Source organism: Heptranchias perlo, chromosome 11 (genome assembly GCF_035084215.1).
Source record: "Heptranchias perlo isolate sHepPer1 chromosome 11, sHepPer1.hap1, whole genome shotgun sequence".
NCBI classification, from domain to species: domain Eukaryota; kingdom Metazoa; phylum Chordata; class Chondrichthyes; order Hexanchiformes; family Hexanchidae; genus Heptranchias; species Heptranchias perlo.
Genome location: NC_090335.1, coordinates 38,436,506 through 38,452,391, shown reverse-complemented (window position 1 = coordinate 38,452,391; position 15,886 = coordinate 38,436,506). Strand labels below are relative to the sequence as shown.

At 40.6% G+C, this 15,886-nt stretch overlaps 1 protein-coding gene across 1 annotated transcript in view; it reads left to right on the top strand.

The window, feature by feature from the left end:
- LOC137326832 (neuromodulin-like) overlaps positions 1-15,886 on the top strand; it is a 169,276-nt gene that overhangs the window by 48,409 nt on the left and 104,981 nt on the right. The window lies entirely within an intron of this gene.

Here is a 15,886-nt window from a genome sequence, read left to right as displayed (position 1 = left end):
TTTTCAATAATAAATTTTGTTTCAAAAAGCCAATCATTACAACCAAACAAATTATAAAGTCAAAAAAAAACTTGCTCATTCGTCATTGAATAATCATTATAAATTCTCTGTTCAAATCAGATTGCATACAAAATGAATGGTCAGCACTTTAATATGATAAATTTATCCACTCAATAGCCTTATTGTAACCTGAATTATTGAGCCTCATGGGAGCTGTGAACATATATATATATATATATATAGTGTATGAGCGAGGGAATGTTTGCATGTGCATGTATATAAACTCCCATGTAACTGTAGCAACACTCCTGGCTTCAATTAGGGAGTCCCAGTTTTGCACCTGTTGTTTTTTCTTTACAAAATAGAACAGATAAATATTACAGCTGCGGTTTGACACAGGTCAACATGTTTTCACAAGCCAAGCCAAGTAAAAACAATGCAAAATCAGGTAAGAGACAAGCATTGGTATGTTACTAATCAAGACAAATGGATTGTTTGAATACAAAATCATGTCTTAAAAGTGGTCTGCGAATCGCTTATGATAACTTGTAATTTCCTAATTAACTCCTTGTACTTCAGAACATTGCACTGGTCTGGACAGCCTCCTATCAGAATATGCAAATTTCCTGTAAGTCTCTGACATCAGCCATTGCAATGCTCCTGTTTCACGTGGCCATTGCTATTCATTATAAACTCTCTTCTTGCTTTCTTAGGAAGCCCCCAACACAATGCCAGCTACATTCCACTATCTGAAGTATGGAAAACAAACTTGCATAAACAGCATTACACAAATAACAAGAGATCAGGGTGATTTATCAGCCTCAAACTGGTCTCTAACCAGTTTGGGTCTTGTGTGAATACAGTGGAGCAGATCCAATGAGGGAAATAGACATTTGTAATTCACCCTGACCATTAAGTATTCTCCATGTATTTTGGTTTCATTGAAATCGAAAACCACTTTCATGTTTATTGATACTAGAACTGGAAAATGACTGAAGCTTATATCAGTTTCCTTTCTTGAATTAGATACAGTCATCTTATTTTTAGTGTGCATTTTAATTTTTTTTAAGTTCTTGCTTGAACAACCTTTCTTACCAAAAATTGTTCTTGAGAAATTCCATAAAAGACTACTTTGTTCAGTATGTCCATTTGAATTAAGGGGACAGACAGCTCCAAAAGGGGCACCTCTGGAAGAAGATCGTGATAAATGCTGGTCTGAGGCCAGTATCCACCTAGTTGTAAGTTGAGACTATATAAATCTCTGCCAAGGCAAAACATATTCTGCAAGCTGTTATAGAGATGTGCGGAATATATTTTATACATACCGGTACAATTACACATATTTTAAAATATATAATTAATTGCAATGTGTGAGCAGGGAAGGAGGGCAGTGGTGAGACTTTGCAGTGTATGGTATATTTTTGTTAAAATCGATCTTAATTTGGAAAATTTTAACATTGGCATACTCGACAAAGTATCATTTAAGCATTTTGCTACATGGGCGAACAGTGCAATCAGGGGTGATTTTTATAACTGCTCCTGTCCAGCTGGCTTTCTCAGTTGAGGATAGATAATTGACCACTTGTTTTGTAATGGCTGTCGTTACCAACTGTCGCAGAGCAATGGGTACTTTTGTTTTAATATTTTATATAACAGCATTATACACAGCAAAATTCCTCTGAAGCATTGTTGAGGTTTTAAGGTTCTTATTTATGACTAAAGCTGTACATTTTTTCACAGCCACTTTGGGTCGTACGGACTCTGAGTGATTGGAAAGGCCTCACAAAATTAATCCTTCAAATGATGGTTGTAAAATTAGTGGAAATGCACCACTTAAATCATCAATAAACAACAAAAAGAATGCAGCAATTCTTCAGCTAAAACCCTGTTCCACATAGGCTCCAGTCAGAACCAACACCTGGCCTCTTAGAAAGATATAGCTATCATGCACGATGGTTTTAGTACCGCAAAGTTACAATAAGATCCGACTCAAGTCCCTGAATAACCTGTGAAATGTATTTATTCCGACCATGACATTTGACCAAAAATCCTGTGAAACACATAGAGGCCAATTAATGACACGCAGATATGGCACTCGAGCCGCAAAGCCAGTATTTTGATGTATGAGTTACTTGCCGGGCCTCTTAATATTTTTTTCTCTAGCTTTTTAACTTAGCTGTTCTTAAAAGTCCCATGTGAGATCATGTGTGTTATTTGAAGACATCACATATGTTCACGTCAATACATTAAAGTAGGTCAATCTTGTAAATCAGGAATCAAGGAGCTCAATCTTCCAGCCAGTGACCTCTTAGTCCAAAAGAAATAGTATTTGTAACAGACTTTGGGCCATATAGCTGGATTCCGAAATGGTTACAAATCATGTTCATGGATTGGATGGAGTTTAGAGTATATTTAATGCCCGTTACATTTTTAATGATCTGTTAATAAGTCCTCAATTTGAGTGCAAACTACAATGAACCACAAACAGCTAAATTCTTCTTAATCAGTCTGTACCAATATGAACTCAAATTCTGGTTGCAAACTTTGGCACAATATTCTGAAAATGTATAATGGTTGAAATAGAAAACTAAAAATGGACATAGTGGGCGTGATTTTGACCCCGAGCCGGGAAGGGGGCGGGGGGCGGGGGGGTCAAATTGCGGACGGGAAACCCGGAAGTACGGGTTTCGGGACGTCCTTACGATCTTAACCTAAGGACGTCTTTTATTTTTTTTGTCGGTTTGCCATCCGACTGACCGGCCTGATTGACAGGCGGGTCTCAGTCAGACGGGAGACCAGCCAGGGAGATGACGTGTTCAGGTAAGTCTTCAGGTAAGTCTTTGTTTGCATGGATGGGGGGGAGCCATGGGGGGGCATAGGTTGGCACGGGGTTCGTCAGTCACAGGGGTGGGTGTCGGGATCGGGGGTCATCGCGGGGGTCCACGATCATTGAGGGGGGAAGGGGTCAGGGATCCGTGATCGGGGTCACGGGTCCACGATTGTTGGGGGGGGGGGAGGATTGACGATGGGAGTTGGGGGTCCGCGATCGGGGATCGGGGTGGGCCGCGATCGGGGATCGGGGGTAGTCCACGATCATTGGGGGGGGGGGGTTGCTGCAGGTAGACTTGTCGGGCCTGGGGGAAGCACTCCTGCTCCTCCCGGCCCACAAGCTGTGTCAGAAAGGCACCTACCTATTAGTCTCGGGCCTTCTCGCTTCCTTTTACGAGGCATAAAAGAGAAGGCCCAGGAATCTCGGCTCCCCGGGTTTGAAATCGGAAACTGTGGGAAAATGAAGGTTCGAAGCCTCCAAGATAGGTTTTAAGGCCCGACCCGTCTCTTGGGAGCGGGTTGGTCGCCTGCCCCTTGTCCCACCCCGGAGAAAACCAGAAATGGGCAGGCTGGAGGTGGGTTGGGGGCGGATCTGAAATGGTTGCAATTTTGAATGCCCTCCCACCCCCAACCCACCCAGTTTTTCACTGTTAAAATCGTGCCCAGTGTGTCCACAAGGTGTACGTGGGTTTGTATACTTTGTAGCACTCTCTGGTCCAATAAAACAAATATCATTGTTGACAAAAGTTCACTCAGTTTGTTTGAAAATTGGCATAGTGTTTGAATTCTGCATATCATTTTAATTTATTTATCTATCTGATAAATCTAGTGACATTATGATGAGCCTTTTTGCTTTTGGCATGACATCAATAATAAATAGTAAAAGGTGCCTTAAAAGAATGAAAACTTACTCTTAAAATTACATTTTGATACATCATTAGCATAAAGGTGAAATATGCAACCAGGATGTTGATATCTGGTGTGTGATGTAATATGTTGGTTAATGTGTTTGTGTGAAATTTCTCTGTTCACCTATTTGTAAGACAAACAGGTCAATAACTGCTAAAATAGCAAACACAGGAATTTCAGGTGAATGTGTCAACTAACATGCTATGAAAGTGACACAGCAGAATAATTTCAATCCCTTAATATTTTAGTTACTATCTTCTCCTTGATTCAGATTTACCTTTTATCTTTTTTTAAAAATTAGAATCATATTTAACAGCAAATGCTGGAGGAAGGAAAATCTACACAGCTATTGAGAAAAATGACAATTTTCCAGTGGAATTCATTCGCAGTTTTTGTCATAAAGTACATAGCAGGACAGCATAACAGAGGACTGCTATTTTTGCTCAGAATTTAATTTTATTCAAACTAATAAAATTTTAATAGAATTTGATTTGTATTTTAAATTGCAATTGTTCTCTTTGGTGACTATTCAGAATCATAGCTATGGAACTAATGTAAAAATGTCTGCGCGTAAAAAGAAAGAAATCAAAAGAAAATAAAAAAATGCCTCAAATATTTGAAAATAATATATTTTTATGCAGGTAGTTAGTAAACTATTAAATGCAAACAATATTTCATTTTGTGCATTTGTGGCAATGATATTCCCGAATAGACACCAGGCCTTTTTCTAACTTAATAAATATGTATATTTTAGCCCTTTAGCTGCCACCAGTGAGTTTACTCATTTCATGTTAATTAACTTCCATGCTGAGGTTTTTGAACATTGATATTGTTTGATGAAGCATTTGTTTCTCTTTATGAATATTGGAAACTATTGCAAAGAGATAATGTTGAAAGTAAAATACTGAAAATGATGAAAATAAAATACTGATGCTTAAAAGAACAGAATTAAAGAAGAATGAAGACCAGATAAAAAAGGCAGCCAAAACTGTGGTACCTTGTGACATGCTGTGTGCTGTAAGCATTGGATTGGGTTGTTATTGGAGTGATGGGACTTGGTTTAGCTGCAGTTATTCCTTATATGGTGAATTCCCAACCATTTCCCTGCGAGGGTGGGGAGGATAGAAATGTCATAAGTTACCTCCAAGCACCCAGAAACAATGACACATTTGCAGAAGTCTGAGAGCATGTCGCCTGCTGCCTTCTCAGATGTTATTGTCTTAATAACGGCTCCTTCATCTCTTGCTTCTGTTCCTTGACTAAGCCTATCACTGTCCTCTGCCTCCACTGGGATTTTCCAATGGGCACCCATCCCTGCTCCCTTAAGAGCAGCAATCCCAATTGCTCCATCCTCTGCTCTCACCAACCAACCAAGAACAAACTAGCCAAGGATGAGATGCCAGGGACAAATAAGGAGGAAAGGATCAAATTGAATCTAAAGAAAAAGGCAAAGTACATAAACATAAAGGAGAGGATGACAAAAAGGAATATGATGAGTTTAGAAATAGGGTGAAATAGACAATTAGGTAGGCAAAAAGGAAATATGAAGTGAAAATATCAAAGAATATAAAAAGAAATAGTAAAGTATTCTATAGGTACATTCGTAACAAAAAGGAGCATTAGGATAGGGGCAGAGCCACTATGTGATAAGCAAGACAAATTCACAGGAGATGATACTGAAATGGCAAGGATACTGAATAGACATTTTGCCTCAGTTTTCACTGAAGAAGCTAACAAAGAGGAAGTGACAGTAGTAGAAAGAGTCAAGAGGGATATTGTAACATTTAAGATAGAAAGAAAGGAGATACTACACAATCTAGCCAAACTTAAGGAGAACAAGACCCCAAGTTCAGATAAATTGTATCCACAGATACTCAAAAGGAACTAGGAAGGAGATAGCATAGACGCTGTATCCATATATAAAAAAAATCTATAGAAAAAGGAATAATGCCAGAGGACTGGCAAACAGCAAATATAATTCCTATCTTCAAAAGGAGAGGTAAAACTCATCCAGGGAACTAGAGGCCAGTTAGGTTAATGTCAATGGGAGGAAAGATACGAGAATCTTTGCTAAAAGAATGTGATAACCAAATTTTTAGAGATGGAGAATATAATAAAAAAGTCAGCATAGATTTCTAAAAGGAAAGTCATGTTAATCCAACCTCATTGAATTCTTTGAAGAAATAACAGAAACAACAAACAGTGTTGTGGTATACATTGACTTTCAGAAAGCCATTGATAAGGTCCACATAAGAGATTTATAACAAAGGTTAGGGCTTGTAGAGTCAGGGGTTAGGCAGCAGAATAGATTGAAAGATGGCTACAAAATCGAAAGCAGAGGGTAGGAGTTAAGGGAAGTTTCTTGGACTGACAGGCATTGGGAAGTGGTGTCCCACAGGGATCACTGTTGTTTACCATATACATAAATGATTTGGACTCAGGAATGGAGGTTTGGGCCCAGAAATTACTCACCCGAGGACGCAGTTCATCAATGGCGTCCTCTCAAACCGCTGGCGAAGACAGGGAGCAAGTTCGCGAACGTGCACATGTGCGCTAAAACTAGGAAATCGCGAACTTTCTCCCACTGGTACGCCGGCGGTTTGACAGGTCTGAATTAAAGGGCCACCCTCGCTGCAATCAATAAAATCAGGAAACATTCGTAAACTTACCCATCTGCCCAGCTGGAACGAAGATACTTACGCCACCAAAAGGTACGGTGGAAAATACCAGCCCTACACCAGTTTTCAAAAGCACGTTGATTGTTAATGACTGCGAAACAACAAAAAATTACATTTTAAACATGTGGAATGTCATACTACTCTTATTTTAATAACTTTTGATCATTAAAATTTATTTTTAAAAATGAGAACTTTTTTTATTTTTAACTTCTGTAAGTTTCATTACATTAAATCGTTTGCTTGGCTTTCTTATAAGATAAATTTATAAGTTAAATTTTTCATTTAAACTAACTGTGAAGGAATGATTTCTAGTTGTCTGCTTGTGGGCGTGACTTCTCTTCTTGACAGATTCTGTGGGCGGGGCTTCCGTTCCCAAAGTCTGTATCAGTTCCGAATGAACCTGCGCTTAAATCACAGTGCTGAACTTAAAAAAAAATTAGAAAGGGAGCAAGTGGATGTCGGAGACCATGAGGTAAGTATTTTCATAATCTTTGTCCGCAGGACATGCGGACAGCCTTGCCGCGCCGGTCAGAGCAAGTTCCGGCCAATGGTGTTAAAATTTGCAGATCTTACAAAATTGGGAGGTATAGCTAACAATATGAAAGACTGCACCAAAATACAGGAAGACATAAACAGGCTTGCGTTCCATTCCTCTAACTCTAGCCTCCTGTTTTTCTTTACACCTCTGTGAAGCACATTGGGACATTTTTCTACATTAAAGCTGCTTGTTCGCAGATCCTATTAAATGGAAACAGACCACAATCCCATTGAATGGAAACAGGACCACTACTCTCTGTAAATTTGGCTAATCAAACACCATCAAATTAGCAATACATAAAAAAATATTTTCAAGTGTTAATTTTTGAAAGGCCTATCATCATGGTTATTACCAGAAGCAGCACTATTCCAGGAATAGCCAAGCATCTTGGCTCAAAACTAATTAAGGCTTTCCCTGAGATAATAGAAGAAGTCTGTTTAATTACCTCCTGAAGCATATATTTAAGCACTTGTATTGCAGGGAGGACATTAGCATAATGCCTAATTGTCTGGAGTGAGAATTAACACTAGCTTTCCCAAAGCTTTTAGTACTTACGGAAATCCAAAACTGCTTTTCTCTTACAGGAGTGCAGTGAATAGGAAGTGCAGAGATGCATGACCAATTAATCTGTTTTGATGGTCTTAGTTGAGGGATGAATGTTGGTCAGGATACCAGGAGAACTCTTCTTTGAATAGTACAATGGGATCTTTTATGTTGACGTGAACAGGCAGACAGAGCTTCGACTTCATCCAAAAGGCACCATCTCCAACATTGCAGCTCTCTCTTAATCCTTGTAAACAATTTTACAACACCAAGTTATAGTCCAGCAATTTTATTTTAAATTCACAAGCTTTCGGAGACTTCCTCCTTCCTCAGGTAAATGTTTCAGGAGCTCCTTGAAGCCTACGCATTTATACATATAGAACAATACATGGTGTTTACAGACTGCCCCTGCAACTGCCCGTTGCCAAGGCAATCAGTGAAGTGTCAGCCAAGATTTTGTGCCTTCTGACTCGAAGGTGCGAATGCTACCAACTGAGCCAAGTTGACACCTCTAAATTTTATATTTCTTACTATTTTAGCATTTACATCTTTTCTCACCAATTTTCACTGACAATATTCTCTTCCCTCCTCATTTACTTCATGCATAGAAGTACATAGAAATTACAACACAAACAGGTCATTCGTCCCAACCAGTCCATGTTAATGTTTATTCTCCACGTGAGCAGTAGAGCTAATCTCATATGCCCACCCTGTTCCCATACCCTTTGATCCCCTTTCCTTCAACCACCTATCTATCCTGTTCCTAAATGTTGACTTGATCTCTGCTTCAATCACTAACTCTGCAAATGCATACTACAGCCTCACAGCCCTCTGCGTAAAAGCCTTTCTCCTTTTCTCTGTCTCATTCTGGTTGTTCCCGCTGGTATGGCCCCCATCTTCGCTCCCCGAAGACCAAGGGACACAGATTTGAGCGTATTTTGCACAAAACTGGTTTAGCTATTCATCACCAGGTCTGGATGGAGCACATCAAGCACGATTGGGCCTCACTCTCCTCTGCTAAAGCCGTCCGCTACTTCAAGTTTCTCCGAGAAAGCAAAGAAAACCACTGACTTTTTTTCTCCTACCAACCATCTCCTTAAGTCTCCCTCTCCTGGGGTCTCCACTCTCATCTCCTAAAATAAGTGCCAGGAGCTCATTGAATTCTTTGTCACTAAGGTTGAGGCCATCCGTTCAACTGCCTCTGCTACTTCCATCCTCTTCCCCTTGCTCACCAAGCCAAACCTTCCCACAGGCCCCACCCTGCCCTAGCCATGATCCTGCGTCCTTCTCCAGTTTCTCCACTAATTTTCGTCATGCCCTCTCCGAGCTCAACTTCTTCATGAGACCCACCAGCTACTCTTGACCCCATCACATTCAGCTGCTGATCACCCAACTTTCCTTCCTGGTCCCCATGTTAGCTGACATTGTAAATGGTTCCCACTCCTCAGATACTGTCCTTTGCCTTTTCAAAAAGCCATTATACCCCTTCTTCATAAAAACAACCATGGACCCCTCGCTCCTTTCAAACTCTGCCTCATTCTAATATAGACTGGGATAACAATAATAATATAAGGGGCACGGGGTGGGGGGGGGGGGGGAGGAATTTTTGAAATGTGTTCAGGATAACTTTCTTAACCAGTACTTTTCCAGCCCAACACGGAAGGAGGCATTGCTGGACTTGGTTCTAGGGAATGAGGTGGGCCAAGTGGAACAAGTGTCGGTGGGAGAGCATTTAAGGAACAGCGCTCATAATATCATAAGGTTTAGAATAGCTATGGAAAAGGACATGGACCACTCTAAAGTAAAAATATTCAATTGGAGGAGAGCCAATTTCAATGGGATGAGAACAGATCTGGCCTGGGTGAATTGGAATCAAAGATTGGCAGCAAAACTGTAATTGAACAGTGGGCAGCCTTTAAGGAGGAGATGGTTCGGGTACAGACTAGGCACGTTCCCATGAGGCAGAAAGGAAGGGCAACTAAAGCCAGAGCTCCCTGGATGAAAAAAGAGATTGTGAGTAAGATGAAATGGAAAAAAGGGGCATATGACAGATGTCAGGTTGATAACACAAGTGAGAACCAAGCAGAATATAGAAAGCTCAGAGGGGAAGTGAAAAAGGAAATAAGAGGGGCAAAGAGAGAGTATGAGAATAGACTGGCGGCCAATATAAAATGGAATCCAAAAGTCTTCTACAGTTTATGTCAACAATAAACGGGTAGTAAGAGGAGGGGTGTGGCCAATTAGGGACCATAAAGGAGATCTACTCATGGAGGCAGAGGGGATGGCCGAGGTAATAAATGAGTACTTTGCATCTGTCTTTACCAAGAAAGAAGATGCTGTCACAGTCTCAGTAAAGGAAGATATAGTTGAGATACTGGATAGGCTAAAAATTGATAAAGAAGAGGTACTTGAAAGGCTAGCTGTATTTAAAGTAGATAAGTCACCCAGTCCGGCTGGGATGCATCCTAGGTTGCTGAGGGAAGTAAGGGTGGAAATTGCGGAGGTACTGGCCTTAACTTTCCAAACATCCGTAGATACGGGGGGTGGTGCCAGACGACTGGAGAATTGCAAATGTTACACCCTTGTTCAAATAAGGGTGTAAGGATAAACCCAGCAATTACAGGCCAGTCAGTTTAACCTCAGTGGTGGGGAAACTTTTAGAAACGATAATCTGGGACAGAATTAACAGTCACTTGGACAAGGGTGGATTGATTAGCGAAAGCCAGCATGGATTTGTTAAAGGCAAATCGTGTTTAACTAACCTGATAGAGTTTTTTTATGAGGTAACAGAGAGGGTAGATGAGGCCAATGCAGTTGACGTGGTATATATGGACTTTCAAAAGGCGTTTGATAAAGTCATCAAGATTGCAGCCCATGGAATAGAGGGGGCAAAAGCAACTTAGATACAGAATTGGCTAAGAGACAGGAAACAGAGAGTAGTGATGAACGGTTGTTTTTTGGACTGGAGGGAGGTGTAGAGTGTTGTTCCCCAGGGGTCGGTGCTGGGACCACTGCTTTTCTTGATATATATTAATGACTTGGACTTGGGTGTACAGGGCACAATTTCAAAATTTGCAGATAACACAAAACTTGGAAAGGTAGTAAATAGTGAGGAGGATAGTGAAAGACTTCAAGAGGATATAGACAGGCTGGTGGCATGGGCGGACACGTGGCAGATGAAATTTAACGCAGAAAAATGTGAAGTGATACATTTCGGTAGGAAGAACGAGGCGAGGCATTGTAAACTTGAGGGCACAACTCTAAAAGGGGTACAGGAACAGAGGGATCTGGGGGTATATGTGCACAAATTGTTGAAGGTAGCGTGGCAAGTTGAGAAAGCGGTTAAAAAAGCATACGGGATCTTGGGCTTTATAAATAGAGGCATAGAGTACAAAAGTATGGAAGTCACGATGAACCTTTATAAAACACTGGTTCGGCCACAACTGGAGTATTGTCTCCAGTTCTAGGCACCGCACTTCAGGAAAGATGTGAAGGCCTTAGAAAGGGCGCAGAAGAGATTTACCAGAATGATTCCAGGGATGATGGACTTTAGTTACGTGGATAGACTGGAGAAGCTGGGGTTGTTCTCCTTGGAACAAGATAGGTTGCAAGAAGATTTGATAGAGTTATCCAAAATCATGAAGTGTGTAGACAGAGTAGATAGAGATAAACTGATCCCATCGGCGGAAGGGTCAAGGACCAGAGGACATAGATTTAAGGTGATTGGCAAAAGAACAAAAGATGACATGAGGAAACATTTTTTTACACAGCGAGTGGTTAGGATCTGGAAAGCATTGCCTGGGGGGTGGTGGAAGCAGATTCAATCATGGCCTTCAAAAGGGAACTGGATAAGTACTTGAAAGGAAAAAATTTGCAGGGCTATGAGGAAAGGGCGGGGGAGTGGGACTAGCTGGATTGCTCTTGCATAGAGCCGGACCGCACTCGATGAGCCAAATGGCCTCCTTCCATGCTGTAACCCTTCTATGATTCAATGATTTCCAACCTCACTCTCCTCTCCAAAGCCCTTGAAAATATTGTCACCTCCCAAAACAGTGTCTATCTTTCCCGCAACTCTATGTTTGAATCTCTCCAATCAGGTTTCTGCCCCTGCAACATCACTGAAACAGCCCTAATCAAAATCACAAATGATGTCAGAAGTTAGGTACTAAATTGCAAAACAAGACTTCACGGGTGGTAAACTCGTGATGACATGGGAACATAAGGAATAGGACTGGCAGCTAAATATTGCAGGATATAACTTATTTAGAAAGGTTAGGGAAGGAAGGGGAGGGGCTGAGGTAGCTGTACTAATCAGAGACAACATCATAATAGAGGCAATAGAGAAAAGGGGCATCATTAACATTAAGATAGAAACAGAATCCATAGGGATTGAGACAAAGAATAAGAAGAGATTGATCATGATAATAGGTATATTCTACAGGCTACCTAACAGTGGAAGGAAAAGTAGACAAATATGCAGGCAAGTCTATGAAATGAGTAAAAAACATCAAATAATAATCATGGGAGATTTCAACTACCCCCAAATGAACTGGCAAGAGGAGATAGGGAAAGGGGAAAAGGGAATGGAGTTTTTACAGTTTGTACAGGACTCCTTTCTTACCCAGTATGTGAGAAGCCCAACAAGAGAGGAATCACTGCTGGATCTGGTAATGGGAAATAAACCAGAACAGGTAAGAGAAATAAGCGCAATAGCAATCATAACATAATAAGATTAAAAATAATGATGATGTGTACAATTTTGGTCTCCTTACCTAAGATACTTGCCATAGAGGGAGTGCAACGAAGGTTCACCAGACTGATTCCTGGGATGGCGAGATTGTCATATGAGGAGAGATTGAGTAGACTGGGCCTGTAATCTCTAGAGTTTAGAAGAATGAGAGGTGATCTCATTGAAACATACAAAATTCTTACAGGGCTCAACAGGATAGATGCAAGGAGAATGTTTCCCCTGAGTGGGGAATCTAGAACCAGGGGTCACAGTCTCAGAATAAAGGGGAGGCCATTTCGGACTGAGACGAGGAGAAATTTCTTCACTCAGAGGGTGGTGAATCTTTGGAATTCTCTACCCCAGAGGGCTGTGGAGGCTCAGTCATTGAGTAATTCAAAACAGAGATTGATAGGTTTCTAGATATTAAAGGCATCAAGGGACATGGGGATGTTGCAGGAAAATGGCATTGAGGTAGAAGATCAGCCATGATCTTGTTGAATGGCGGAGCAGGCTCGAGGAGCCAGATGGCGTACTCCTGCTCTTATTTCTTATGTTCTTATGTTGATTGAGAAGGACATAAGTAAGGCAAAGACCAAAGTAATAGATTAGTAAAAAGTTAATTTTGAGGGGATGAGAATGGAACTAGGGCAGGTCAACTGGAAAAAAAATTGACAAAGAGATAGAACAGCAATGGGAAATATTTAAAATGGTATTCAATAGAGCTCAGGAGAAATATATTCTTCTAAAAAGGAAGAACAAACTAGCCTATAATGAAACACCATGAATGAATAAAGAGATAAGGGTGAAATTGAAACTAAAGAAAAAGGCATACTCTAAGTGCATAGACAATAAAGGAGAGAATGACAAAAGGAAATATGAAGAGGTTAGGAAGGAAGTCAAAAAAACAATAGGAAAGCATCGAGGAACTACAAAATTAAATTATTAAGGAATATAAAAAGAAATAGTAAAGTAATCCACAGACACATAAATAACAAAAGAAAGATCAGTATAGGGATAGGGCCACTAAGGGATGCACTCACAGGTAATGACAGTGAAATGGCAGAAATATTGAAGAGCTACTATGCCTCAGTTTTTACCAGAGAGATTAACATTAGAAGAAGAGATCAAAAAAGATATAAAAACATGCAAGATAGAAAGGGGGGAGAAAATTGATGAACGAAATCAAACTTAGAGAGGATAAAACCCCTCGTCCAGAAGGAATGCATCCATGATTATTAAAATGTTAGGCAGGAGATAGCAGAGGCACAATTACATATATATAAAAATTCATTAGAAAAGGGAATAGTGCCATAACACAGCTAATGTTATTCCTATATTTAAAAAGGGAGATAGAACAAGTCCAGGGAACTATAGATCAGTTAGCTTAATGTTGGAGGTAGGTAATATAATGGAATCTTTACTCAAAGGTGTAATAGAAAAACAACCAGAGAACAAAAATATAATAAAGAATAGTCAGCACGGATTTCAGAATTGAAAGTTATGCTTGACCAACCTTAGTGAATTCTTTGAAGAAGTAACAGAAAGAGTACATGAGGGTAATGCAGTAGATGTAATGTATTTGGATTTTCAAAAGGTCTTTGATAAGATACTGTATTATAGACCCATGACTAAGGTCAGAGCATATGGAGTCAGGGGACAGGTAGCAGAATGGATAGCAAGTTGGCTACAAAGCAGGGGTTAAGGGTAGTGGTTAAGGGTAGCTACTCAGATGGGCAAAAGGTGGGAAGTGGTGTTCCACAGGGATAGGTACTGGGACCACTGTTGTTCACAATTTACATTAACGATTTGTATTTGGGAATTGGAAGTACAATTTCAAAAATTGCAGACGACACAGAATTGAGGGTATAGTTAATACAAAAGGAAGAATGCAGCAAAATGCAAGAGGACATTAATAGAAATTTACTGCACATAAGGAGGCCATTCGGTCCATCGTGTCTGTGCCGGCCAAAAAAGAGCTATCATGCCTAATCCCACTTTCTAGCACTTGGTCCATAGCGTTGTAAGTTATGGCACTTCAAGTGCATTGCCAAGTACTTTTTAAATGTGATGAGGGTTTCTGCCTCTACCACCCTTTCAGGCAGTGAGTTCCAGCCCCTGGATGAAAAAAGTTCTCCTCTAATCCTTCTACCTATTACTTTAAATCTATGCCACGATTATTGACCTCTCCGCTAAGGGAAATAATTCCTTCCTATCCACACTATCTAGGCCCTTCTTAATTTTATACACCTCAATTAAATCCCCCCTCAGCCTCCTTTGTTCCAAAGAAATCAAACCCAGCCTAACCAATCTTTTCTCATAGCTAAAATTCTCCAGTCCTGGCAACATCCTCATAAATCTCCTCTGTACCCTCTCTAGTGCAATCACATCTTTCCTGTAATGTTGTGACCAAAACTGTATGCAGGACTCAAGCTGTGGCCTAACTAGTGTTTTATACAGTTCTAGCATAACCTCCCTGCTCTTATATTCTATACCTCAGCTAATAAAGGAAAGTATCCTGTATGCCTTCTTAACCACCTTCTTTACCTGTCCTGCTACCTTCAGGGATCTGTGGACATGCACTCCATGGTCCCTCACTTCCTCTACACCTCTTAGTCTCCTCCCATTTATTGTATATTCCCTTGTCTTGTTTGCCTTCCCCAAATGCATTACCTCACACTTCTCCAGATTGAATTCCATTTGCCACTTTTCTGCCCACCTGACCAGTCCATTGATATCATCCTGAAGTCTACAGCTTTCCTCCTCACTATCAATCACATGGCCAATTTTTGTATCATCTGCAAACTTCTTAATCATGACCCCTACATTTAAGTCTAAATCATTAATATATATCACAATAAGCAAGAGACCTAGTACTGTGCCCTGTGAAACCCCACTGGAAACAGCCTTCCAGTCACAAAAACACCCGTCAATCATTACCCTTTGGTTCCTGCCACTGAGCCAATTTTGGATCCAACTAGCCACTTTCCCTTGGATCCCATGGGCTTTTACTTTTTTGACCAGTCTTCCATGTGGGATCTTGTCAAAAGCCTTGCTAAGATCCATGTAGACTATATCAAACGCGTTATCCTCATCGGCCCTCCTTGTTACCTCCTCAAAAAGTTCAATCAAGTTAGTCAGACATGACCTTCCCTTAACAAATCCATGCTGACTGTCCTTGATTAATCCATGCCTTTCTAAATGATGATTAATACTGTCCCTCAGAATTGTTTCCAATAATTTCCCACCACCGAGTTTAGGCTGACTGGCCTGTAATTACTCGGTCTATCTCTTTCTCCCATTTTAAACAACGGTACAACATTAGCAGTCCTCCAATCCTCCGGCACCATGCCTGTAGCCAGGGAGGATTGGAAAATGATGCTCAGAGCCTCCACTATTTCCTCCATTGCTTCTCTTAACAGCCGGGAGTCCATCCAGGCCTGGTGATTTATCTACTTTCAAAGATGCTAAATCCCTTAATACTTCCTCCCTCACAATGTTTATTCCATCCAATATTTCACACTCCTACTCCTTAACTACAATGTCTGCATTGTTCCCCTTTTTTGTGAAGACTGGAGCAAAGTATTCATTTAGAACCATTCCCACATCTCCCACCTCCACACATAGGTTACCATTTTGATCTCTAATAGACCCTACTCTTTC